Source organism: Anabrus simplex, chromosome 1, assembly GCF_040414725.1.
Source record: "Anabrus simplex isolate iqAnaSimp1 chromosome 1, ASM4041472v1, whole genome shotgun sequence".
Taxonomy (NCBI): Eukaryota; Metazoa; Arthropoda; class Insecta; order Orthoptera; family Tettigoniidae; genus Anabrus; species Anabrus simplex.
In genome coordinates this window covers 355,450,606-355,477,850 of record NC_090265.1, presented here as the reverse complement: position 1 = coordinate 355,477,850, position 27,245 = coordinate 355,450,606, and the positions used below count along the sequence as shown (strand labels likewise).

The 27,245-nt window shown below is 40.6% G+C and overlaps 1 pseudogene; it reads right to left on the bottom strand.

Moving 5' to 3' along the window:
* Nucleotides 1-254: 254 nt before the first annotated feature.
* The window catches only part of LOC137498889 (uncharacterized), a 39,166-nt pseudogene continuing 12,175 nt past the window's right edge, over nucleotides 255-27,245 (bottom strand).

The window sequence follows — 27,245 nt, the reverse complement described above, 5'->3', positions numbered from 1 at the left end:
GAAAACGTATTTCTGAGCACGTCGTTCCTATTGTTATTATTATTATTATTATTATTATTATTATTATTATTATTATTATTATTATTATTATTATTATTCAAAATTGAGAAATTGTCAAGTCAAAACTCGGATTTATAAATTGTAAATAAATTTTGCTCATTGCGAATTGGAAGAAGGGTTTATTTAAAAATATTAATATATGCTTGGGTATTTTAATTATGATTGTATCTTATTGCTAGCGTTAAGACTATAGTTTAGAGTTGTTTTACAATTGGAAAAAAAATTATGACAAGAAAAAGCTTTCGAAAATATCCTTGCACCTTGGATATCTTCCAGGAAACCCTTCCTACACTTGAAACGAAGTATCTACACAGAATGTTTCTCACATCGTTTGCTCTGAAGCCTCCTCTTGTAGTGTTCTCTCCTGGTATATCTTCCATTCCTACAATTGACGTTGTATCATCAACAATGTAACCGTCTCTCTCTCTTACATAATTATGAAGAATAATGCAGGCTTTAACAATATCATTAGCAAATTGTGGTTGGACATTGAAGGGTCGATGGAATATTCTCCATTTGTTGCTAAGGATACCGAAGGCACATTCTATGTGACTTATTGCTCGGCATAACCGATATTTGAAGATTCTCTTTTCGTCTGTTAAAGGTTTCCCACCATAAGGCCGTATACAATATTTATGTAGCCCAAATGCTGCGTCACTAACAAAAAAGTATGGCACTTTCGGACTTCTTGTGCCTGTTAGACATCAGGTAGATTTTTCAAACTACTTTCTATTGATTTCCACAGCTGAGTCTGTTTAAATATCGATGAGTCACAGTCCTTATCATAACTACCAGCATGCACGAAAATAAATCGGTACTTACTATCTGCAATGCCCATTACCACAATTGAATGGTAGTCTTTATAATTAAAATACATAGACCCACTTTTTATTGGACTCACGATGCGGACGTGTTTCCCATCTACTGCCCCTATACAATGGGTAAAGTTTGCTTTGGGTTCAAATCCATTTTCTACTGATTCCCACGTTTCTTTCGTAAGGGGAGGTATGCGTTCATTTCTCATAACCTCCCACACTACTTGACAAGCATCATAACTAACATCCTTACCGTTGAGATTCCTACTTGAAAGGAATAATGAGGGTCGGTGAATGTACATCAACTTGCTAGGTATCTGAAAATTTTAAAAAATAATTGCAAAGTCAATGTCATTTAGACGGTAGGCTACATATTTATTTGCAAGTAATGAAGTGATGAAACGTTGGAAACATGTACGTGACGCTTTCGCCAAGGGTGAAAAACATGCTAAATGCAAGAAAACTTAATGGCTCACAAGCTACCAGGAAACGAAAATACATATGCAATGACGAACTGCAGGTTTTAAAGAAAATATACCTAGACGCAGAAAACACAGAGAGTTTCATTGTAGAAGAGAACAATGACGGCACGTCGCAACAAACAGATAACACAGTGCAAGAAGAAGGCCTAACTAATGCAACAAAGGGAACAGCACTTCCTAGTCAACCACGGAGGAAACACAAGAAAATGGATGAAGTAGATTTTGAAATTTTAAAGCCTTTAGTCAAAAACAATCACCGAACTACCAAATGTCCTTCTTTAACAGTCTATTTCACCATACGGAGAAGTTTAACAGCGATGAGTGGCTTCATTTCCAAGTGGAGCCTCTTAGCGTAGTTTCCAATATCAAGAATCATGACAAGAATCAAAACATTGCACTTCATCACTATCAAGGATACAGTACATATTCGTCTTCACAGTTGCAGAAACATATCCAACCAACGTATTACAATCCCTAACCACAAACCTTTCCACAACCACTTCAACCACCTTTCCCTATGGCTCCAAATTACTCATATCCTCCACAACTCCCACCTTACGACCCACCATTAGCTCCCTCTGTTTACACACAGAACGAACTAACAACTCCACCATGCCAACCAAGAAAAAATTCTCGAACATACACAACTCTGGCTCCACACCTATCACAAGAGCACAACCCACAAACCACAGTAGCTGGACATTTTGCCGAGCTCGTTGGCGAAGAAGAAAGTGAAAGATGTTTTACACCAAGTTACTTCAATTCGTCAAGTACAATGGATGTACATATATAGTTGTAAAAGTATGGAGTGTATTATTGTATTGTATTATTGTAGTTCATATATTCTTGAGAATGTTTCTTAATACAGATCTTTAGAAGATAATTATCCCTGCTTCTTATTTTATCCTATATTATTTTCAACTTTGTAAGTTATTAGCACATACCTCAGTGTTATTGTCAACATTTCTACTGGTTGAATACAGTTGCTGATTTTGGTATTTTTGCGCTAAATGGTACATTTCAACCGGCCATGTAATTCGTCAAAGCAAGTCATCGACATTCTGAAATAATTGAAGAATTTCTTGTCATCCTGCCTCAACTCTTAAAATAACGTGTAGAAAGTGCCAACTTCATCTCTCCTTTCATTAATTGGATGAACACAAATCAGTCGACTTTTCCTTCTCCTTTTCATTCGACGATGGAATAACAATAACTTTGGAAGATGCTCTCTGTTCATTTCAAACTACATAAGCAATCAATAATTTGAACATCTGATTAGGAAGTGAGTTGGTTTCAGAAACTAAACTACACCTACCCGTACGACGGAAATTTTTCTGCCCAGGGGCGACGGTTAAATCTTCGGCCAAAATAATCCGCTCGGAAAAATCCGCCGTGTGTGTAACCAGCCTTAGGTTATACACTATAGAGAATGAAACGCCCCCATAGCATAAAATACCAAATTAACTTTCTCCAACTTATCATAGATTATTTCTGGAGAAGCTAGAACCTCGTTGATTTTATATTTGACTAGCTGAAGTACCTGTGCTTCGCAACGGAATTCTACCTGGTATACAGAATTATAGGTTAGGTAGTGTACACGTTGTGAGCAAGACTGTATTAAATTGCATAGCTCCTAACTTTACCCTGGAAACTCGACGGAGAAATCACTAAACGTCTTTTCTCATATGAAGACTGCGTTAGGGAATTTTCATTGTAATGGTAGGCTCGCTTGCCTATCATCAGTCACAATCAGGTTGAGGAATTGCATTATAATGGCAGACACTCACTCTCCACCTGCCGTTTTACATCCTCAGAAAGACTGTCTTAGTAGTTTTCCCAACTGAAATGAACTTAGGACATTCCAATGACGTCAGTAGGAATGGCGCGAGTAAAAGCAATGATTTTACATGAAATACTCGACCAAATGAAAAACCACACATTTTCTCACTTTTAACAAACAGCACTACGCTGCCGATCGAACAGTCTAAAGTTCCAGAGCTGGAATGACCAGGCCGCAGACAGTCGTGATCCATGAACACTGTTAATATTTTTTCGGATTGGGGGGAGGGTTCGAATAGTGGAGAGTCCCAGGGCAAAAACAATGCCCTTTTACTAATCTGTTTCCTAGGAGTACCCGATGAGTCGGAAAATATTAATTCACTTCACTGGCGGCAGAAAAATCTATCTGACTTGGATGCAATATTTTCCTCCAATCCAGAGGAGAAACCCCCTCTTCACTGCTAATTTTGAATAAAATGAATGTAGAATTTTAATAAAAGTGAAGAGGAAGAAGCTCTTTTTAATAAACGTCTCTTTTGAGGGTTGAATTTTGAGTTATTTAGTGAATTGTGGTGCTATAATTTGGAATATGCCTAAATTGTCATTCTAGACCAGGTCATACTACTACCACTACTACTACTACTACTACTACTACTACTACTAAGTGAGCCTCTGTCTTAAGAGTGCACACTGCTCATTCAAAACAGCGCGTCAGAGTAGGGTTCGAATAGCTGGAATACTATAATGAACCAGTGAGTTACGTACCAGCAGTACGGTATCAGAAAATGTGTGAACCAGAGGAATGACGTGCTAAAGAAGAAGGTCTTCTAACTCCCCAGCGATTTCCCGCCAATATTCAGTCAGACTGTTATACTTAGTACGCAGCAGTAATACCATCTATCGGAGATGAGCGGCAGCATAAGAGACAGAAAAGGCTAGGAAAACAACAGGTAGGTAATCTGCTACCTGGGCGACTGCCCTAAATCCAAATCAGTATTGATTGATTGACAAAGAACATCACCACAAACAATGGTCAATATTGATCAATGTTATGCTCTTTCAATATTGTAGGCCTTCACATTTAGTTTTCTTCCGACTCTGAAATACCACTCTTATCATAGTCGGTACGGTAAAATTGAATAAAACATAAATGGTCGGAAATTGTATCCTCTCTAACGTTTGTTATGTAGTTCTTTTCGATATGACCAATAACATAGGTATTTAAAAATTATATTTTAGACACCTTCCCCTATACTACAATTTCATACAGGGTGAATAAAAATGTTTATAACTTAGACAGTAGTTTCTTATTCTCCGGCTCTATATACCGACTATCATTGAATTCTGTTAACCCATTTTCTCGAGGCTCGGCGCTGATATAGACTTACAACAAAAATACAAATTCATGAGTATCTGTGTTATCAAAGCCGGTACGGTAACAATGTATGATATAAATGATCGAAAATTTAATTCTATATAACTTTAGTTATGTATTATTTATCGATAAAACCACTAACAAAATTGTAGGCCCTCCTCTAAACCACCATTTCACTTAGTGTGAATGAAATGATTTATAGCCTAGATTGTAGTGGCTCATCCCGCGACTGCACATGCCGATTTTCATTAAATTCTCTTCAGTCGTTTTCTCGTGATGCGTGTACATACATACATACATACATACATACATACAGATAGACAGACGGACGGACAGGCAGACAGACAGAAAGAAATTACGGAAAAGTAAAAAGTGCATTTCCTTGTTACTGTGGACATGACCGATACAGAAATACCATGGTTTTCAAATTCTGAGCAATGTACAGACAAAACTCTTATTAATATAGATTTTAAAATCAAGTAAGCTTTAAGTTCTATGTTATGGTTGACATCGTGATCAGAGCCACGGGATCCCAGTTTTACCTAGAATCACATACAAAGACGATAGTTGCCCAGTTGTACTTCCTCTTAATCATCTTCACTTCCACCACCACCACCGCTACCACCACCACTTCCCAACAAGAGAGACGAGGTGGTTATTTCCTAATACCACATCAGGATTCCAACAGTTGCCAGTAAGAAGGCAGTGGCGATCCCACTTGTCTAATACAACCTTCTACTTTTTTCCACCTAGAATATAAAGCGAGATTTTCAGGTGGAAATTTCACACTGGTATATAGCCTCTGCTATCTGAGTAGAATGTCAGTAGATAAGCCACAGCACAAATCACTTTTCTCACATATTTTAAATGTATACATTACTGGATTTTACTCTGAATTCCACCCGCGCCTACCAGGTTACGCGAATCGAAGGAATATTGTATCCTTTCAGTTTCGTAAAAAAGGAAAAAGTCGCTAAGTAGAACTAAAAAGTGCATCAGTTTAAGACTGCAGTGAAATAGATTTGAATATCTTTGATCGTCAACTTCTTCTCCTTAGGACGCCGTCTTACTATGAAGGTTGGCGATCCAATTGATTATGCTAACTCGCAAAACAGCGGCTCACCGGGCGAGTTGGCCGTGCGGTTAGAGGCGCGCGGCTGTGAGCTTACATCCGGGAGATAGTGCGTTTGAATCCCACTGTCGGCAGCCCCGAAGATGGGTTTCCGTGGTTTCCCACTTTCACACTAGGTAAATGCTGGGGCTGTACCTTAATTAAGGCCACGGCCACTTTCTTCCAACTCCTAGGCCTTTCCTAACACATCGCCGCCATAAGACCTATCTGTGTCGGTGCAATGTAAAGCCCCTAGGAAAAAATCAGCGGCTCGAAAAATTTCAAGAGAAGTTCGTCCATACCAGCGTCGCAGGTCTTTAGCCTAAAGAGTTTCTCCGTCTCCCCACCGATTGTTTCCCTTTAATTTTCTCCTCGAAGATTAGTTGCAGAAGTTCGTATCGTTCACCTCCCATGATGCGCCCACTGTACCTGAACTGTGGTTTCTTGATGGATGTTAGAAGCTCTTCCTACTTATTTAACAAGTTGACAACTTCCTCATTAGTTTTCCCTTCTACCCAGGATATTCGGAGCATTCTTCTGTACAAGTATTTCGAAAGCTTCACTCCGCCTCTCCAGCAAATGACAGAGTGTCCAGCCTTCAAATCCATACAGAAGAACAGGGAAAACAAAGCATCGCAACATGCGAACTCGGAGCGGAATGTTGAGATCTCTACTGGTGAACAGGGCCCTCATACGTTTGAACAAATTTTTGACTTACTCAATCTTGGATAAGATTTCGTTCTTGGGATCGCAATGCTCACTCCCTACTGTCCCAAAATACACTGACTGACAGAGCAAATGCAACACCAAGAAGGAATGGTTTGAAAGGGATGAAAGTTGGGGAAAAAACAGAGACGGCACGGGCGAATAATTGATGTTTATTTCAAACCGATATGCAGGTTACACAATGCGCACGGCATCGACTCAGTAGGATGTAGGACCACCGCGAGCGGAGATGCACGCAGAAACACGTCGAGGTACAGAGTCAATAAGAGTGCGGATGGTGTCCTGAGGGATGGTTCTCCATTCTCTGTCAACCATTTGCCACAGTTGGTCGTCCGTACGAGGCTGGGGCAGAGTTTGCAAACGGCGTCCAATGAGATCCCACACGTGTTCGATTGGTGAGAGATCCGGAGTGTACGCTGGCCACGGAAGCATCTGTACACCTCGTAGAGCCTGTTGGGAGATGCGAGCAGTGTGTGGGCGGGCATTATCCTGCTGAAACAGAGCATTGGGCAGCCCCTGAAGGTACGGGAGTGCCACCGGCCGCAGCACATGCTGCACGTAGCGGTGGGCATTTAACGTGCCTTGAATACGCACTAGAGGTGACGTGGAATCATACGCAATAGCGCCCCAAACCATGATGCCGCGTTGTCTAGCGGTAGGGCGCTCCACAGTTACTGCCGGATTTGACCTTTCTCCACGCCGACGCCACACTCGTCTGCGGTGACTATCACTGACAGAACAGAAGCGTGACTCATCGGAGAACACGACGTTCCGCCATTCCCTCATCCAAGTCGCTCTAGCCCGGCACCATGCCGGGCGTGCACGTCTATGCTGTGGAGTCAACGGCTGTTTAGGTGTTTTTGAAAATACAATCAGCTTGATCTTCTTAATATTCACGAACAGTCCAAAAGCTGCACTGATCCTTACCATGTTATTAATAATAATTTGAAGATCAGCAAGTTACTGGCTAATACAACGGTATTATCAGCAAAGCAGATATTATTAATTGGATTGCCATTCATCGTGATCCGTAGGTTAACATCCTCAAACCTTGGATAATTCTTACGCACATAGTTTGAGGACATTTTGAACGGTTTCTATAGTCTTAATTCGATCCTCTGAAGATGTACTCGTACCTAGTGCAGGTTTTCTACTGTTACCAAGCATAAAAGCTTACTGTGGGCAAACTTTTCAGCACAGGGTATATAATCCTTCGGACGTTTTTCGATAACTTTTCATGCTCACCAATTCTTACATATTTACATCATTTGTTGATATAGTTGATGGTATAGGTAGCGTAGATCGAAAAATTGTTCGTATAGCGTCACTTCCGTCGAGTTGTCTGGCAGAAATCGCTACTGCTCGGATTTATTTCATCACAGTTCAATATTTAATACACGAAAACCTTCCTTGGAAGATTCTCTAGGCAACAGTGAAAACCAACTAAAAATTATGTTGTGCTATTCTCCAGTTATGGAATGTTTTTCCGTACCTAGTGCAGGGTTCCTATTGTTAATAAATAACTGCTATGGTGGGCGAACTTTCAAATATACAGTAGATATTTGTTCTTCGGGACTCTTTTGTAGAATTTTCTTTTTTGTTTAACAATTCACACGCATATTTTAGTTTGGAGATATTTTAAACTGCTTAGGCAGCATAAGCTGGGAAAATGTTTGCGTGGCGTTATTTTCTTCGAGTTTCAAAGAGCCCGTTTCCACTCGGCTTGCTTTCATCAGAGTTCAATATTAAATATATCGAAACCTTCCCCCAGAGATCCTCTATACAACAGTAAAAATCACACAAAAATCTGTTCAGTGATTCCTGAGTTAAGAGATGCTCTTCCGGCTCCTGTAGTGATTCTACTGTTAAGAAATATAAAAACTGTTATTATGGGTGACCTTTTGAAGACAGGTATTTGGTCTCGCAGACATTACACACACATATTGCAAGAAATATTACAAAATGTTTCTACTTGCAACTTTTCTTCGCCTTCCCAGACAACATATTAGAAAATGAAAAATTTTACCATTTTTCATTACTTTTCCTGGAACAAAAAGAAAAAAACATAATCTCTAAGACGTCTTGTTCTGTATACATACTGAAAAAGTTACATACGCAAGATGGCGGTATCTACTGTTGATGTAACTTTTACGATGCTGGTACTATTTAGGTAACGGTGCAAAAACTTACAGCTATATTTACTGATAGAAAAATCACAAATTAGCGACATTGATTATTATCTAAATTGAGAAATGATACACCAAACCATACTTCTAGAGCTTTGAAGGGCCTTGACCTACCATGTGACCGATGCTCAGCCTGAAGGCCTGCAGATTACGAGGTGACGCGTGTTCAGCACAACGATTCCTTTCGACCATTACTCGTAGTGTTATAGATCGGAGCCGATAACCGGGTCGCTGTAGGCAGATGATCTTCCGTGGTTTCCCACCAGGCAAATGCTGGGCTGTGCCTTAATTCTCACTCCTAGGCCTTCCCTCTCCCATCGTCGCCAAAAGACCAATCTGTGTCGGTGCGACGGAAAACAAATTGTAAATATATATATTCCTGCGGTATTTATGGCTGGTAAATAACTTTCTTCTCTTCATTACTACGAGCTATTTACTGCTTATCCCCCTTCATTCATATACATGGACCTCTGATCATTTTAAAATTCGGTTTGTGTAAATTTAATCTTTTTTATAAAAATAGATTTATTCGTATTTACCCGGCCGAGAGAATCTGTCATGCTGACCGCACGACACCTCATAATCTGTAGGCGTTCGGGCTGAGCAGCGGTCGCTTGGTAAGCCATGGCCTTTCGGGGCTGTTTCCCCACGTTATTTTTAGATTTATTTACCAAAATATTACAAATTACAGATTGTATGTCATCCTGTATTCTTACAAGAAACGTCATAATTCAAATACGGACAGTCCTACCTGTTTTAATCTATTTACCTCTATTTGTTACATTCAAATGTTGAATATCCGTAGGTAGTGGTTCAAAATATTTTTACAGAGCATTGTACAGTAGATCAGATCATAACTGTGCTGTGTTTTAATTTGTATCTGTACACGACACATTAAGTCTGCCAATTTTTCTGTATTTCACGTTGCACTTTCGTCAACTACTGTTCCAAACAGTTTAATTATTACAAATAACTTATATAATGTCAATGGACATCGTTAACTAGGGGAACACCCATCTTCCATCTTGTTTTCTTCAGGTATACGTTGTGAAGTTCCTTATCTAGCTGACCGTCAGACTTCACTATAAAATGGACGGTGTGTCCAATTATCCAGAGTGTAGAATCGTGTCTTTCCTTGGTGTAATGAGGTAATCTGGTCTTATAAGTATATCATGTCTATTAATTAGGATGTTTATCTGTTGAAAGGATGTTTTTGCCTGTTGATACACAGATCTGATTCTCAGATAAGATGCCAGTCTGTGAGATAGAGAGTTACCTTGAGAACAGCATGAACAACTGTCCGAATCGATCATTCTTATTCAGAATAGCCGCATTTTTATTCGTAAATGTCACGGACTACCATATGCCAGTATATTGCACTATTTCTGGTCAGCGAGAAGCACTAATGTTTTCCCAGAGTTGTGGAAAGCCAGTGTTTGGAGGGATTTGTTGAAATAATTTCATATGTGATGAAGGGGATAGACGTAATAAATTAGCAAAACTCCGGCGTGTTAATATTTCTGGTGTCCGCCTCTGTGCTGTAGTGGTTAGCGTGATTAGCTGCCACCCCCGAAGGCCCGGGTTCGATTCCCGGCTCTGCCACGAAATTTGAAAAGAGGTACGAGGGCTGGAACGGGGTCCACTCAGCCTCGAGAGGTTAAGTGAATAGAGGTGGGTTCGATTCCCAGCTCAGCCATCTTGGAAGTGGTTTCCCACGGTTTCCTATTTCTCCTCGAGGCAAATGCCGGGATGGAAACTAACATATGGCCACGGCCGTTTCCTTTCCTCTTCCTTGTCTATCCCTTCCAATCTTCCCCTCCCCCCGCAAGGACCCTGTTCAGCATAGCAGGTGAGGCTACCTTGGCGCGGTACTCGTCATCCTCCCCAGTTGTATCCCCCGACCCAGAGTCTGAAGCTCCAGGAGGGTAGAGGTGGGATCCCTCGCTGAGGCCGAGGGACAAACCGACCCTGGAGGGTAAACAGATTAAGAAGAAGTTAATAGTTCTGGTACTAAGTTATCTTCCGCCAGATAGCACCATTCTTGCGGATAATTGCGGACATTCTTTAGGGCTGGTGGGACATTCCGAAGATCTGGTGCATTGAGGAAATCAATCACAGAGACCAATGTTTCAACCAAGCCGGCGAGAATTTCCACCGTTTTATTTGTATTTTTCTTCCACGATTCAAGAAGAGAGCTTAGCGTTTTAATTATGATATTTATCTGCCCAAGACTACCAATAGCCGGCTAAAGATATGGGGTGATTGTCGGTATTAGGAAGATATTTTCATTCCAAATGTACCCTGGAAAATCACTCACCTAAGAATCATCAGGCTACCTTCTATCTCACAATATTCTTCCAAATCATTATGTTTCTTAAGACAGGACACGCTTCCCAGCCACTTGTAGATACACAATCCATCATAATAATTTTCGTTGTGTTCGTTTCCTGTGGTTACGTGTAAAGAAAGATGAACCTCACCATACAGTACTGTAGGGATGTATGTCTGCACGACATATACACCTGCGGGGCTTGGAGGTGTGACCAGTCTTAGGAAAAGTAATGGACAGGAAGAGCATTGTGAGATACGAGGTATTGATTCTTAGGCAGCGATAGTATCGGTCGAGTAAACGTTGAAGGCAATGGTATTACTTGTACACAAAAAAACCCATCGCATTACAGCCCTTGAAGGGCCTTGGCCTACCAAGCGACTGCTGCTCAGCCCGAAGGCCTGCAGATTACGATGTGTAGTCTGGTCAGCACAACGAATTCTCTCGGCCGTTATTCTTGGTTTTCTAGACCGGGGCCGCTATCTCACCGTCAGAGAGCTCCTCAATTCTAATCACGTAGGCTGAGTGGACCTTGAACCAGCCCTCAGGTCCAGGTAAAAATCCCTGACCTGGCCGGGAATCGAACCCGGGGACTCCGGGTGAGAGGCAGAAACGCTACCCCTACACCACGGGGCCGGCTATTACTTGTACAAGATATCAGAATAATAATAGAACTATGTTTGACAGCCCAAATCCGTTGGAGAGATAAAGATCTCAGCAGTTTTCGAGATCTTGCCTTGACGCGTCGCTGTTAAAACCATCTCTTTGGTTATGGGTTGTTCAAGGCCTGAATTGTTCTTTTGTCTGAGCTCTGGCTTAAATCACAGAAAAAATTATTTTCCTTGCATTTGGTAGGTTCAGCATTAAAATTGTGTATAAAATGAATCGAAAGCCTGTCTAGTTGTCGGTTATTTTGTGTACTCCTGTCCTTCTGGGTCTTTCACTTTCAATATGAGAGATTATCTACCGCCGTTGTAGTCTTTCATTAAATGAAAGTGAAAATGTCCGCCTCTGCGGTGTAGTGGTTAGTGTGATTAGTTGCCACCTCGGAGGCCCGGGTTCGATTCCCGGCTCTGCCACGAAATTTGAAAAGTGGTACGAGGGCTGGAACGGGGTCCACTCAGCCTCGGGAGGTCAACTGAGTAGAGGTGGGTTCGATTCCCACCTCAGCCGTCCTGGAAGTGGTTTCCCGTGGTTTCCCACTTCTCCTCTAGGCAAATGCCGGGATGGTACCTAACTTAAGGCCACGGCCGCTTCCTTCCCTCTTCCTTGCCTATCCCTTCCAATCTTTCGATCACCCCCACAAGACCCCTGTTCAGCATAGCAGGTGAGGCCGCCTGGGCGAGGTACTGGTCATTCTCCCCAGGTTATCCCCCGACCAAATGTCTCACACTCCAGGACACTGCCCTTAAGGCGATAGAGGTGGGATCCCTCGCTGAGTCCGAGGGAGAAACCAACCCTGGAGGGTAAACAGATTAAGGAGAAAAATAAATCTTCTACCAGCTAAATTTTGCGGAACATGACAGTCTTGCCATCGAATTTAAAGAAAGGAAAGTAAATCCTGGCGTATAATGATTTAGCATTCCAACATCACACACTCTGTAACTACAGTCGAGTTTGCAAGTTCCTAATTGGCTTAAGGGGCTATTCAATCTGTTTCATGCAATACACAGTTAAAGTCATCCTTCATAACGTAATTCGTAGGCCAGGAGCGAAATAAATATAGGTATTACTGCGCGAGATAGCCGTGCGTTTGGGGTCGTGCAACTGTAAGCTTGTATTCTGAAGATAGTGGGTTCGAACCCCACTGTCGACAGCCCTGAAGATGGTTTTGCGTAGTTTCCCATTTTTACACCAGGCAAATGCTGAGGGTGTACCTCAACGAGGTTCCATGGCAGCTTCCTTCCCACTCTTAGCCTTTTCCTATACCCTCGTCGCCATAAAAGCTACGTATATTTTGATTGAAAGTATTCTTTCCTCTCCTAGCGGTTGATGCTCCGAGATAGTTCATACACATTGTAAAAGAGGTAAATCTTGAAATCTGCCTCTCATTTCACAAGCAGCAGGAAGCTTCCCTATTGATTGCAGTTTAATAACTGACTTAGTACGAACAGGTTATCACTTCCAACGTTTACATAAGCATTGTTTCTACACTGTTCCGCACGATCGACAGTTTGTCCTATATCTCATCATTGGCAGTTAAAAGAGGAAAGTTTGAATAGATCGCCGAATACCAATGTTGTTTTGGTTTTAGTGAATCTAGTGCGACAGTTATTAGCCCGAATATAATAAAAGTTTTGCTCCTGTCCAGGATAGATTACACATGCCTCATATCTCACTACATTGAGGGTTGAAGGAGTAGGTTTGTCAGTGACTTCTGATATACACTTATTCCTCGATCATCTCGATAGCGATATATATTTAACCACATCTCGTTTTATATCTGTTGTACGTACTTTTCCATAATTCTGGAGTACATATTCCACCCACTCGTTCGGTACTTCACACGCCATATTTATTAATCGTGTAATGAAACAAACAAATTTATGTAAGTTACTTTTGATAGGTTCTCTCGTCATTAAATTTTAGATAGGCTGCATTCTCTTTTCCGACTAGTTGGATGGTTATAGTTGATGATCACATACATTTAGAACGTCTTCTATCCACTAGTGAGCTTCAGGATTTGTTGGTTTCCTTCGCTCCTTGTCGCAGTGCGTTTCGTCATGTAATTTTCCATGCCATTTTGCCTAGCTTTACTCTTCCAAGCGTTTAAATCACAAGTAAACAAACACTCACATTACTGCCCTCGTCAAGTTAGCAGCGGACCGGCCAGACAACCTGCTTGGCCGGCTGTTCAAGCAAGACCGTGTCCCGCGATAATTGACATCTTCCGGAACGTAATTAACTCCTCGTACACTCCTCAATGTAATTTTCTCGCCTATGTGGCTATTGACGTTCGTACTTTTTTCTTGATTTTCCATAGTTTTGTTCACAACCTTATGCTTTTGATTGAAGTTATGGCACAGAGCTAGTTTGTAATGGTATGTTCTCTTAATTTCCTCCCTTTGAATACGCTACAGTAGGGCCTCTCAGAGTGCATGGACCTGGTGCAAAAGACGACTTCGCTTGGTTGACCAGAGTGCAGACCCCCACTCCTCGATATGGAGCAATAGCGCTGTTTACCTCTTTCCCCACGCCTGTCTCTCTCGCTCCGCCTGTGTCTCTCTTCCTCACTTCCTCCGTAGCGCTCCAAATCCGAGCCGACTTGAGCCGAGCTTAGCCGAGTAGCCCAGAGACGAAGCGTTGGTCCGAGCCGAGCCGAGCAGGACCTATGCACTGTGCACGGGAACTCTGCGCCTCAATTTGCACGAGTGAGATTTTGGGCGTTTGAGAGGTCCTGCGGCTACAGTATGACCTATCTGCTGTTTCTCTTTCGTATTTTAACACCGCATAGCCTGACGTTTATGACCTGGGGATCAAATGATGTATTTTTCTGTCCGTTATCTGAACATATTTAAAGAACGTAAGGTAATTTTTGTTATGACTAAAATGTCCATCAAATTAATTTGAATACCCAAATTTACGTCCATATAAGATATGAATTGATTATTTCTCAAACCCCGCTTGTATCTAATTAAAATATTACATACGAGTAATTCAATATTGTTCATATGAACTGATTAGGAGGTCGATCATTTACCATCACCGACAGCTAATCTCGCTCAAACCGTGCAAATTTTGATTTTAGTTTTTATACTTTGATCTAATTTCTCTACTGACATGGACGAGTATTACTGATGCGAACTGTCACCGTCACCACAGGTATTCAATCGGCTACTTTCAGCGCTACAACGTCCGGCTCCATGGCTAAATGGTTAGCGTGCTGGCCTTTGGTCACAGGGTTCCCGGGTTCGATTCCCGGCAGGATCGGGAATTTTAACCATCATTCGTTAATTTCGCTGGCACAGGGGCTGGTTGTATGTATTATGACCTTCCAATGACGTGCAATTACATGTCAGGGAGTCATTGAAGGTCATAGGAATGATAAATGCATGTGGACGGCATGGTGGTAAAATAAATTATTGATGTGCGGCGAATTTATATATTCGTAAGATATGAGCCGACACAACTCGCGAATTGATAGTAGATCTTATGGATGAGAATCGATAGATCAAGCTCGGAACCCCGTGGTACACATCGGACCGCGTGTAAAACCGTGTAGTCACAAGCGGGTATCAATAAATACTTGCAGTAACAGTTGAGAAGAAAATCGGCCAGACATCACATCTAGTATAACAGACGTCAAGGGGGCCATGGATTGAGCCGGAATTATATACAGTTAATTATCAAACAGGCGTGTGGTATGACGTATGTCAGGTGGAGAAGAATAAACAACGGTAGCCTGCATTCCTTTGTGAATCTCTAAGATAACGTTTCCTCAATGTCAAAGTCAGATGTAAAGCAGTCAGGATCGTAGTCATGTAGTTTATGAAAAGCAGCCTCGTTTTTTATTGAAATAATGAAGTTTGATTTTGTTTTTAAATGTCAATTCTTGAATAGTACAAAAAGGATCGTGAAGCAATAGAAAGCTCAGCCATTGCATGCGAATTAAAGCTCATAAAATTTAAGAAGTTGAGGCCTAAATACGTTTACAAACTAAGTATAGCATTGGGCGATATAAAATTTGCACAGGCCAGTATTAATCTATAACAGTGGATTAAAAAAATCTGTACGAATTCAATCTAACCATTCTGTTCAAGTTTCAGGTTGAACTCAAGATGTTGACTATATTTGTGAATAAGGAAGTTCATATAGAAGAGATGTCCGAGTAAACCAGTAGGATCCTGGTGGATCTACGCTCTGCCGAAAAGAATGAGATGGCTGAAGAAATAACCTGACGACCAATACCCATGGAAAAACGAAGAAGTCAGATGAGTAGTCGAACCTTGCCCTTCTTGTTTACTTGTAGATGCTTATAGTAGAAGTAGATTTTTTTTAAATGTCACACAGGTGATATAAAATGAAATGACTTGAATGTTCTAACGTGCTAACGGTGTTGGTAACGTCATGTAATGCTACTACGTATATTAGAATATCGTTTTCCGTTGGTGAATACTAGGGTTAGGCGATCTTTCCTGCGTTGTTTTCGGTGTTTGTGGAACAGTTATAAGGCGTGTGTGATCTTGAATGCCACATGTAAGTTTTGATGTGCTGATGTGTGAAATATTTGAAGTGGTGATCTTATGATAATGTATAATTCCGCGGAGTGTTGTGATATGTTTAGTGATCGACTCAGTGATGGTTGTATGAATAATAGCGAAGCTCTTCAAGATATTTAGCTCATTTATGTAGGGAATGATGATTGTTCTCATTATGTGGTGGACATTGTGTAGCGTAAAATATGTAGGGTCATTTAAAGGTATAGTTGACGGTATAAGCAGAGAATGATTTATTGAGTGGTGAATTGCGGTAGTAATTTAATTCTTTGAGATGGCCAATGGTTAGGATAATAGTATTGAGAGATATTTCCGCCGCGTATATTTGAGTTTATTAGATGAGCGTGTTTCGTAGCGTTGTTTGAATGCTTTTCGAAGAGTTTGGTTAGGCATGCGAGCTGACATGAGTTTAATTTAGTATCACATGGGTAGCGGAATGTATTTATGAATATACGAGTAGGATCTTCGACAAGCTACTCGAACGATAATTATATTGTGAGATTATTGTCACCTGTACTGTAGATCAACTTGTGGTATTGCTAGATGTAGTAAGTCAGCGCTGTAGAAGTATTTTCAGCAGGATGGAATGGAGCCGATGCAACGCAGATCGTCTGGCACTTGATAGTTTGCTTATTTATGTCAGTAGATAGTACCTTTTCAGGTGCAGCCACATGATGCCGTTGGTTGGACGGAGACATGCAGTTAATTGATTATGGAGCACTGATATTATTATGTATTTGATGGATTTTCGGTGTTTATCATGCGCTGTTAGAAAATTCAAGTTATTACTCAGTTAGTTAGGTAATTATAATGAAGTAATAAGAGAAGTAGAGCAGGGAGGACAGGTTCGTCTAGTAATACGTCAGAAATGAACAAACAAGATGAACGATTTGTGACTGAAATTGCTGATTTTCCATTATATCAATTTATATTTATTTAAATGAAACAGTGTTGCGTAATGATGTGATTTTAACTTAATGACTGACAATTATTTTTCAAGATGGACTTGATTCTTTAATACGGTGCGGTATTGATGCACAAAGTTAATATATTTTTTTTTTACGTTGCATATTCAGTTGTTCAGTTGTAGCCAGTTAATTTCATTTTATTAAAATTATTATACTTCCAATTTCTCATTGCAAATATTCATTTATGCTTAGTTTTAATGAACCTATTATCTTGAAACTGATGTCAGATTATTATCGGACTAATTATTGATAGGATGTGACCGCTTCCTTTCCGAAGGGCCATGCCCTGAGTGGAGGATCATGTAAATCCCTGAATACTAGTCGAGCGAAATTATAAAATTTATTATCTCCGAGTTAGGCGTCCCACGAACGGTCACAGTATCGTCTTCATCATCATTTCATCTTCATCATCACGCGCAGGTCGCCTACGGGAGTCAAATCAAAATACCTCCACCTGGCGAGTCGAACATGTCCTCGAACACTTCCGGCACTAAAAGACATACGCCATTTCATTTTCCACTTCTACAACGTATGCCGAAGAGTCAAGCTTCGGACCGCATAGTTGGATACCACGAAGGGAAGTTTATTTTTGTTAACAACTGATACATCCAAAAATGTCAAAACTACAGTATTTTGCAAACTTTCATAACACAGTATGCATGCATGTTTAGTCATCAGCCCGAAGGTTGGTTGGATCCTCAACAGTTCCGACATGAGCTGTCATAGATGGCCTAGGCATCACTGAAGAGGCGTACTAGGGAAATGAGGAGCGAGGTAGTTTCCCGTTGCCTTCCTCACCGAGCCAGAAGTTGCTATTACATATCAGTCTGCCAAACCCACTGAAATACATGCACCAACCAACCCTATGAGCAATATTTTCACACCATTCATAGCAGGGACTGGCTGCGTAAAGAATGGCATTACTAGCACCGCTCATACCTCAGTCACTTTCATTTTGTCAAAGCCAAGGATAAGACAGAGACAGATCAATGAAAGTAACAAAATTGCTCTAGCCCATACCAGAAGACTTAGTGCACTGTAAACACTAGGTCCTGCCAGTAAAGGCATCATAACACAGTACATGACAAAAAAATGAAATGGCGTATGGCTTTTAGTGGCGGGAGTGTACGATGCCCGTAGGCGACCTGCGAGTCGCGATGAGGATGAAATGATGATGAAGACGACACACACACCCAGCTCCCGTAGTTAAAATTTCTGACCCTGCCGGGAATCAAACCCGGGACCCCTGTGACCAATGGCCAGCATGCTAACCATTTAGCTATGTATCCGTACATTGCATGACGAAACCACGTCAATTAATGATTTTTGAAGAGGAAATCACAAAATAAAAATGTTAGCCTGCCGCAGTACAATGATTACAAATATTTCAAAATCATCGTCGTCGTCGTCATCATCATCATCATCATCATCATCAAAATTCAGCGCCGGTTTAACAAGTTGATTTGGCTGCTGATTTCGAAATATGTAGCTGTTAACTTGCATTCTGTGGATGGTGGATTCAAATACCACTATCGGCAGCACTAAAGATGGGTTATTTTTTGGTTTCTCATTTTCACACCAGGAAAATTCTGGGGCTGTACCTCGATTAAAGCTACAGTTGTTTCCTTCCTTAGTTCTAGGCTTTTCGTGCCTCATTGGCGTTGTAAAACGTAGGTTGCTGAGACGTTAAATGACAAGGAAAACAGACCTGAACAAGTTGCCTCTATCTCTACTGATTTTGCGATTACCTTATCCAATCTCCAGTAACCCACAACATCCTTAGAACACTTTCAGACTCACGCTCAGGTCGCAGCTCCAGTTTACCATAGGGATGCTGTAACCATCCAGGCTTCTCCAGACATACTTTTACGCGATATCACTCGATATCAAGATTATCCACCATCGGCAATTATTTATATGACATATTTATTTTACTTCAATCATTTGTAAATAAGGCTTTTGGAATCACATTGTATATATTAGAACATCATTTATTATTTCAATTATTATATTACGTAGGATAGGAATTCATTATGTATTGTAAATATGGTCAATGTTGAGACAGAGTTGTTGTCATTTCATCTCATACTTGTGTACACGGAAAAGTTATTCTTGAAGCGGTGAAGTTGGATGAGTCACTGGGTTAAACTCATGAGCAAAAGACACTACACAGCTACCCGCGTGCAAGGCTAGCATGCTTGGATACTACATCATCTCCACGCCTACTGGTTACTTGTGTAGAATGAAGAGAGGGAGATAATAATGCGATCTACGAATCAGATGCTTCGTTGTATTGAGATTTGGTGTTGAGCTGTTACCAAGAGTGGGGAGATCCCGGCGATATATTATCTAGTGCGGAGCAATCCTCGACACACACACATCACTACGGGAACGTCAACTACTTTATTGATTTTTGAGACAGTGAGTGCTCGCTTCGAAACAGTTATTTTCGTTACAGTGTGTTGTCGCTTCGACACAGTACTAAGCTGCCGTGATGCTGTCGGATCTGCGTGAGACGAAACAAGCTTACTGCTTGTGAGATATTCAGTAATTATTCTGGACGAAGAACTACGTTTAGTTCAAGTCCATGGCATTTGGTACAAGTCTGTATAATATTAGTAGATTAGCTAAGTTGGATTGAGATTTCTGCTAACATGAAACAATTCATATCCCTGAATTTTCTCCTCCAACGATCAACGCTGACCAATTTTCACAATTCACAATTCATATCCCTTCATATCACAATTCATAGCCAATGTCTAATTTAAAGACTAGGCAATTAGGGAGTGCTAATCCAGATAGCCTAAATCACATCACAGAAGGAAGGAAGGATGTCTATGAGCCAATTCTACAACGAGAAGGGGAACGAGTAACCACGGAAAATAGATGACCACAACGGAAACTGCAATTGGTGAGCTTCAATTAGATAAAGCAAGCAACAGTTAATTTCAGTAACGTAAATTCTTAAACCCCTCCACGCTTAAAGGAAATTTAACGATTCACCTCATTTTTTTGTATAATAAATTCATTTGTATTTTATATTGCGTTAATTTTCTTTCTTTAAGCGATACTTAATCGTTAATTATTTAAAATCCTACCCCTGTGATTTAAGTATGTCTCTATGCTAGTAAATATAAATTTTGCTTTACAGTTTTGTTTAATTTAAATTTGCGGGCAAGCCATATATAGTTTATATTTATATTCATGTGTCCCCAGGTATTAACTTTCGTCTCCCCAAGTGTTAAGATGAGGAGAGCGAACAGTTACATTGCATTACTTGTGGTTTTCCCTCCAGCATAGTTCTGGGCATTGACTTTTAGAACAACCCACTGAGTACACCCCCTTCTCAAAATGTTTGTGATCAAGTATCTACTCACAATATCACAAATTTCCTTTTCATTCACTGTTTACACCCTCCTGTATCTTAATAGGCCGCATGATCCATAGCAAAACTCTCATTTCGAAATATTCGAGTTAGTGTCGGTCCATACCCGTAGGTGCCCATGTTTCGCAGCCTTAGAACACTGTATTTGTAACATTCTTATTAACAATAAATACCCGTCTTCATCCATTACGATCTCAACTAAAAGTCATATTATTCTTCATATTCTATGTTTACAAAGTGAGATGAGAGAAGAAGTTTGCTATCATAATGAGGTGAGATTGCTCTGTTATCCTACTGTTCTGAGGGGCCCGATTATCAATATAGTGGTAGTGAGGGTGTTCAGGAATAATACAGATACCCTCAGCTATCGTCGTAGGTACATACGAAGCAGAGATAAAATAGTATACAATATTAGTTGATAGCTCAAACATATACGTGGTAGAAGAAGCAGCACGATATAATAATCATAATAATAAGAATAATAATTTACAGCAGAATTTGCGCAGTGAGAAGGAATAGGACCACGAGAAAGTGACAGGAACAAGAAAATCTCGAATTTAACAAAGCAAACGGGATAAGTATTTAACAGATAATAAAAACAGTAAACATTTTTCAACAAGTTTAGTAAATCGCAGACAAGAGTTTGCTAGACTGAAATATATAGAGTAAACCTTGAAAGACAAGGAAAATGTGCCACATTTACAATATAAAACATCAAAACCGTATGAATAAGTATAAAGGGTACAATGAAGAATAATATAAGTCGATATAGAGGAAGCAACCTGAAAGAAAAAGTGAAAAGAAGGAAAAAGGATAAAAATGAACTAGGGATTGAACTGGGAAAGGGATTCTCTTCGCCGGGTGAAGTTACGCTGCAGAATGTGTTAAATAAACATTATACCAAAAGGTAACGATGGTCCAAGGAAATAGATATTGTGATTTCAAAATTCCATTGTCTGTAGTACAGTTCGTGTAGGGAAGGTTTTAGTCGAAATAATGTCTTGCATATATATTTGATGCCGTAATAAGCTGGCCAAAGTAAAGTTCAAGTGGGGCAGATGGCCCAATGAAGAATTTAATGTCCAAATAACATTATGATAAAACTTGCTCACCGGATAACCTGAAGAAAATAACAGTCCAGATGGTAAATGACAATATCGAACGTAGCAGTAGTATGGCTGCTTCCACCACTCCGTAACGAAGCCAGACTCAATGTTTTGAGCGGTGGAGCGAGATTATATAATCGTACAGAAACATCGAGAAGAATAGAGAAGTTAAAAACCAGCATATTCCAGAAACGTCATAATCACGTGTCAAATAGAGGTTAGCGCAAGCACACACACAGGTAGAGGAGGCGGTGCGTGGAGAAGAAGATGACGTCAGGATCACGTGATGAACAGAGTAGGCAGGCGACAGGTGAGCATAGCAGAAGAGTGAATGAAGCAGTGGCGGCGTGATCGGCGAAAACCAGCATGCGAAGGTAGGATGTATACGTAGCGGTAGCGGAGATCGTAACAAAAGCTAACGTCTATCAAACTGTTCTGTCTTCCTGTAAACAGCTCAAAAACTATCTGAATTACTTGGTGAGTTTACAATGACCTGTCAAAGCCGTGGGTAACATATAAGTAACATAATAGCAAGTGGTATGAATCTCTGATGTTGTGGATGAGTGGTAGAGTGTTGGCCTCCGGATTACTAGATACCGGGTTGAAACAAGACAGAGGTCGGCGGAATTTTGAAGGGCGGAAAAAAGTCCATTCGACACTCCATGTCGTACGATGTCAGCATGTAAAAGATCTCTGGTGACACATTTGGTATTTACCCGACAAAATTCATTAAAACATCAGCTATAGATGCCCAAGAGAGATTCGATTTACTTTGCCGTCTAGTAGGTCTAGAGTGAAACGGAACGTCGAAACTGACGAGTAGAGACCAGATGGCGTCAAATTAACATGTCTGCACATGGTAGCTGAGGCCATACTATATACACACATATTCACTATAGACTGTTGTGCCTTTCAGTATTCAGTCTGCAAGCCTCTGTGAATTTACTAAACGCCACCAAAATCATCTATTTGTGCACCTGTCCAGGGATCCAGTGCATAATAATTTATCTTAATTGGCTTATCAAGTGGCTGAAAGGATTTCTTTGATGAGACCCTCGAACAGTCCCTGGAATCGTAGACTTGAGTCTGTTCTCGGCTGGCTCAAGAGCTTGGGTATGTGGTATGTCCGGAAAGGGGCTTAAACTATATAATTCTAAGTAGGGAGGAAGAGTCTCGGATATCAGAGGAATACGAATATACTACTTTCGAACTCACCCTCAGGTCGCAGCTCCAGTTTACCATAGGGATGCATTACTTGTGGTTTTCCCTTCAGCATTGCTCTGGGCATTGACTTTTAGAACAAGAATGCGCAAATATTTTTAATTAGCTAAGGAAACACTTGTATAATACGCTACATAAAGATACGCCGAGATATTTATATCTATGCAATACATTAATTCAAAAATTAGGTTTGAGCTTTGGATGTCTCTTTCTGTCTATCTCAGATACGCATCTATCGCCTTATAATCTTCAAAGCACTGAGAATATATCGAAAGGGGGTCCTCTTTCAGAACTATTTAACACACGGAAAACCTTATTATACATCCTAGTACAACACTTTACACATATCTTTCACAAAGGCATATCTCCTTTACGGCATCAATTATTTTACTCAATTTATCATTCATTTTATATATCACGATGACCTGAGATCATGTTAGCTGAGTTTTACTACAACATTCTTGAGCGCATTCTAAACACATGATAGTTGTGTCGCATTGTCTACGTTAATGACCGAGTCTAACTTATCGTACTCCCTCATAACGTCTGCTTCACTGGGATTATCTATACACTAATATTAGCACATGACATTTCAACGATGTTCCTATAAACAATGAACATAGCAATCAACAACCAATATCTTACATCATATGACACATGATAAACACTCACTAGAAGAAATAACATAACACCCTGCATTGCATCTCCCTGCAGATAACAGGATCTTGGCACGATCCATCTCATTTGCCACTGGTGGGCAAAAATCCTCGCCAGAGTCTGGGATTTGAACCCAAGGACTTCCACGTGTGGGGGGTGTCACAACCTGAAAACCCTATAGCGGTTTTTACTATAGTAAAACAATAGAAAGGTGGGAGGATTTCATTCATCTGTGAAATTGGGGATCTATGCGACGGTGTTGTTTTCTTAATTTATGCATGTCTCCGTTATACTAGAGGAAGAAAAGAGCGAACCCAATGTGTCTCCCTCCACGAAGTGGCAAACAAACTTCGCTAGAGCCTCCCCTGATCATTCCCTCATAAAACTGTCAGACAGACGGGTCGGCCCGCTCGTTCCTTGTTTTTCTTACCCGCAGAGCAATCCTCATACTTTACCTGCTATTCTTAAATATTCATATCATCACAAAGACAATCTCTCTCTTCGACTCATTAACATTCTCAGCGTAACATCATATACCAGCTTACATGTGGCCTCAATTATCTTATTCACGAGGTGACATTCCACATCGCCTTATATATATATACATATTCAACAGGGGAATTCACATATTTAAGTGCCACTGTACTTTCAAAGTTACGAACTTCAGGTTCTGTCTTAACATTCCTCATATCCCGAGAACACGCATATTTAAATAGATCATAATCTTCAAAAAAAGTCACTGTTAATCGCGATCTATATATTTCACTTACACCCCCACAGTTGACCTTTCTTGTCTTGAAGTTTGCAGTCTTAAATCTAGACAGGAGGTGTTTCTACCACTATGTGATGTGCAATCAAGAATGAATAATCAAAAACTCTTATGATGAATCATATCATTTAATTGTAAATTTCGGACGACTGGATCATACTCCGAAAATTTATCGCTTTACATTACGTCACGTCACCTGTAAGTTATGCTAGGGTCTTATAACAATCATGCAATATTTCCCCATAATGAATGAAATTAGTGGTTCAACACCACGAAGAAAATCTCACAGAAAAATCTTACAAGAACTATAATCCCTCTGAAACGCCGTCATGGTCAAATAATATTCATATTTACATGCAGGCTACTTATTTATATGGATGTGACCTAACCGTCATGCGAATAAATTCAAAAAAATACTCAGCACTCAGATATCTGCGATCAGCTTTCCTCAGGAAGTACAGCCATGTATTTAAGCTGCCATCAGCATGCCTTCACTTGCGGTGGCCCCCAGAATCGTCCTCTGTCTGTTCACCTGCATGTTGGTTGAATCCTCGTCTGGCGTTGGAAGCTCTCGAATATCTCTGCTGCACTGGCGTAACTGTACGGCGGACTGCTCATAGGACGTCTTCAAACCCGACGCTCTCCGAGGTCAAATATGCAAATGAGGAACAACTAATTTGTCATAAATGCATCAATTGTGTCATGCATTATAACTCTGTTATGACTAAGGATACTTATAAACTCTAGCAACCGAGCCCTATATCGGTATTTGTCCTGTAGCCCGATATCGATACTTTCATTTGCATACTCCAGTCCTCCACAAGTAATTTAATCTCGGAGCATCACACACTAACCGGTCACCATCACAGGATATGAATGTTAGGTATTAATATTTTTTATTGGTCATTAGTCGACCCACTCCATTTCACTAATCACTGATACGATACACAACTCACTGCGTTTGAGACAATACGGAGGGTGCCGCCCGATCTACTGAAATGATAGCTAATAAGCTGCTCAGTGTTATTGTAGGTTCAAGCCTTACTGTAACACTGCTATCGAACTATCCATGTATTGAATTACTTCCTTCATTTCACATCATTTATACGATCATGTATATAACTCGTATAATTAGGCACAACCCACTACACTCACTCAGATCAATTTCGTAACTGCACACGTAATAATATTCACTTCAAACGACCACCTCTTTTTTTACAATCTCGTGCCGCTCTGACACATAATCTAAGTAAAATCTTATCACATAAAGATCATAGCAAAGTGGATTAAAGACATAACAAATATTTGGTACTCAGGGCACTGTCACTCACTATGTGTTGTCATTTACCACTACACAATACTGTTCAGTAAGAACCTTCACAATGTGAAACGCTGAATATTGAAACAATGTTTACTAAAGAATGGGTTTGTTGATTAGACCGAATGAACTGGATATACTGCGTATACTGCCTCCTCGCCACTAGCATTTATAGTGAGAAGCCTTATTTCTTGGAGAGGGAGTCAGACCACGCCCCCTTGTCCAACAACGTTCCGTTGAACGGTAGATTTAAAAGTTGAATTCGATATCAAATTGAAGCACGTACATCCTTCTTTCCACTGATCAACTTTCGTTCCGAGTCCTTCGCGCGTTCATCTGCAATCATCAAAGCGTCAGTATCAATTCTCAGTAGGTGGAGCCTAACTCCTGGGATTTTTAAATTTCCCTGGTCCTGTCAGAGTCGGGCATCTGGTTTCACTCTCTTCATGCCATCAACTATCTGCGTACTTCCTATTATTCTTATTATGTAGAATGGTTCTTGGCATGATAAATTCGCATAAAGTCTCCTCATTCATCGAAGTCGTAACTCGAAATTATCCATAAAGTATTTCCGAATTATTACTGTTAATATCATCGAAACAGTTGAAAGCTACGCATTGGTACCACTAGATATTTAGGGGAATACATGGGGTGATATTGTCTCACATGTTGAGACAACTTTTAGGCTGTTTCGTGACCTCACTTCTCAGTCATGTGACATCTTTCTCGTTCCAGCTCTCTCGCTTAGAGAAGGAGAGAACTCCACGTACAAGCACTTGTACTCCCTCTTTTTCCCGATTGCGTGCAATGAGAGGAGGGGCGTGCGACTCTACGGCGGGCAGCTCGAGTTCCGGAACCGTCAAGAATATCCTCGTTTGGCGGCTATTTAACGTAGAACTGCGCGGAAAACGGTATGTTCTCTATGCAAGATGTCTCTATATACCTATGACGATGTCGTGAACGGTTACATTTGTAACTAGTCCTCTGGCCTCGTTTATTTCCATACCTATTATCTTTAAATAATTAGAAACTGACTCTAAATATCCTCGTCCTGGTCTCCCTCTACTTCTCTTACTCTCCATGAACGAGTCCATTTGTCTCCGTGCTGAACTATCCTCCTCCATTCGCCTCACACGACCCCACCACCGAAGCAGTTTATGTGTACAGCTTCTTCATCAGTTAATTCCTAACTTAGATTATTTATCTTCATTCCGAGTACCCTCCTATCATTATTCCCGTCTGTCGGTACCAGCGATAACTCTCTATACTTCTAACTTATGAATAAGATATTCCGTGTCCACCCAGCTTTCACTCCCGTAAAGCAAATTTGGTCTTAAAATAGACCGATGTAAAGATAGTTTAACCCGGTAACTGACACTTCCTTATTATAGAATACTGCGAACTCAGTGCATTAGCTTTGCTGCACCTTGATTGAATCTCGCATACTATACAACCATCCTGGGAGAATGCACATCCAAAATATCTACCTGTTCCAACTTTATATTCCCAACCGGACATGCAATTCTCTTCGGACATCACTTTAGTCTTCGAAAGCTAATTCACATATCAATTAAACAGCAGGCTTTCAGCACAATCTTCCATAAGAGAAAGTTGTCGGCAAAGGCCAAACTGCTTTCCATCTAACTGAATCCGTCCATGCTAATTTGTACCTTTCAGTAGATGTAAATTATGAACTGCAAAGATGAAAGATTTTCTAAACCCCGTAAGCACCTTCAATGAAG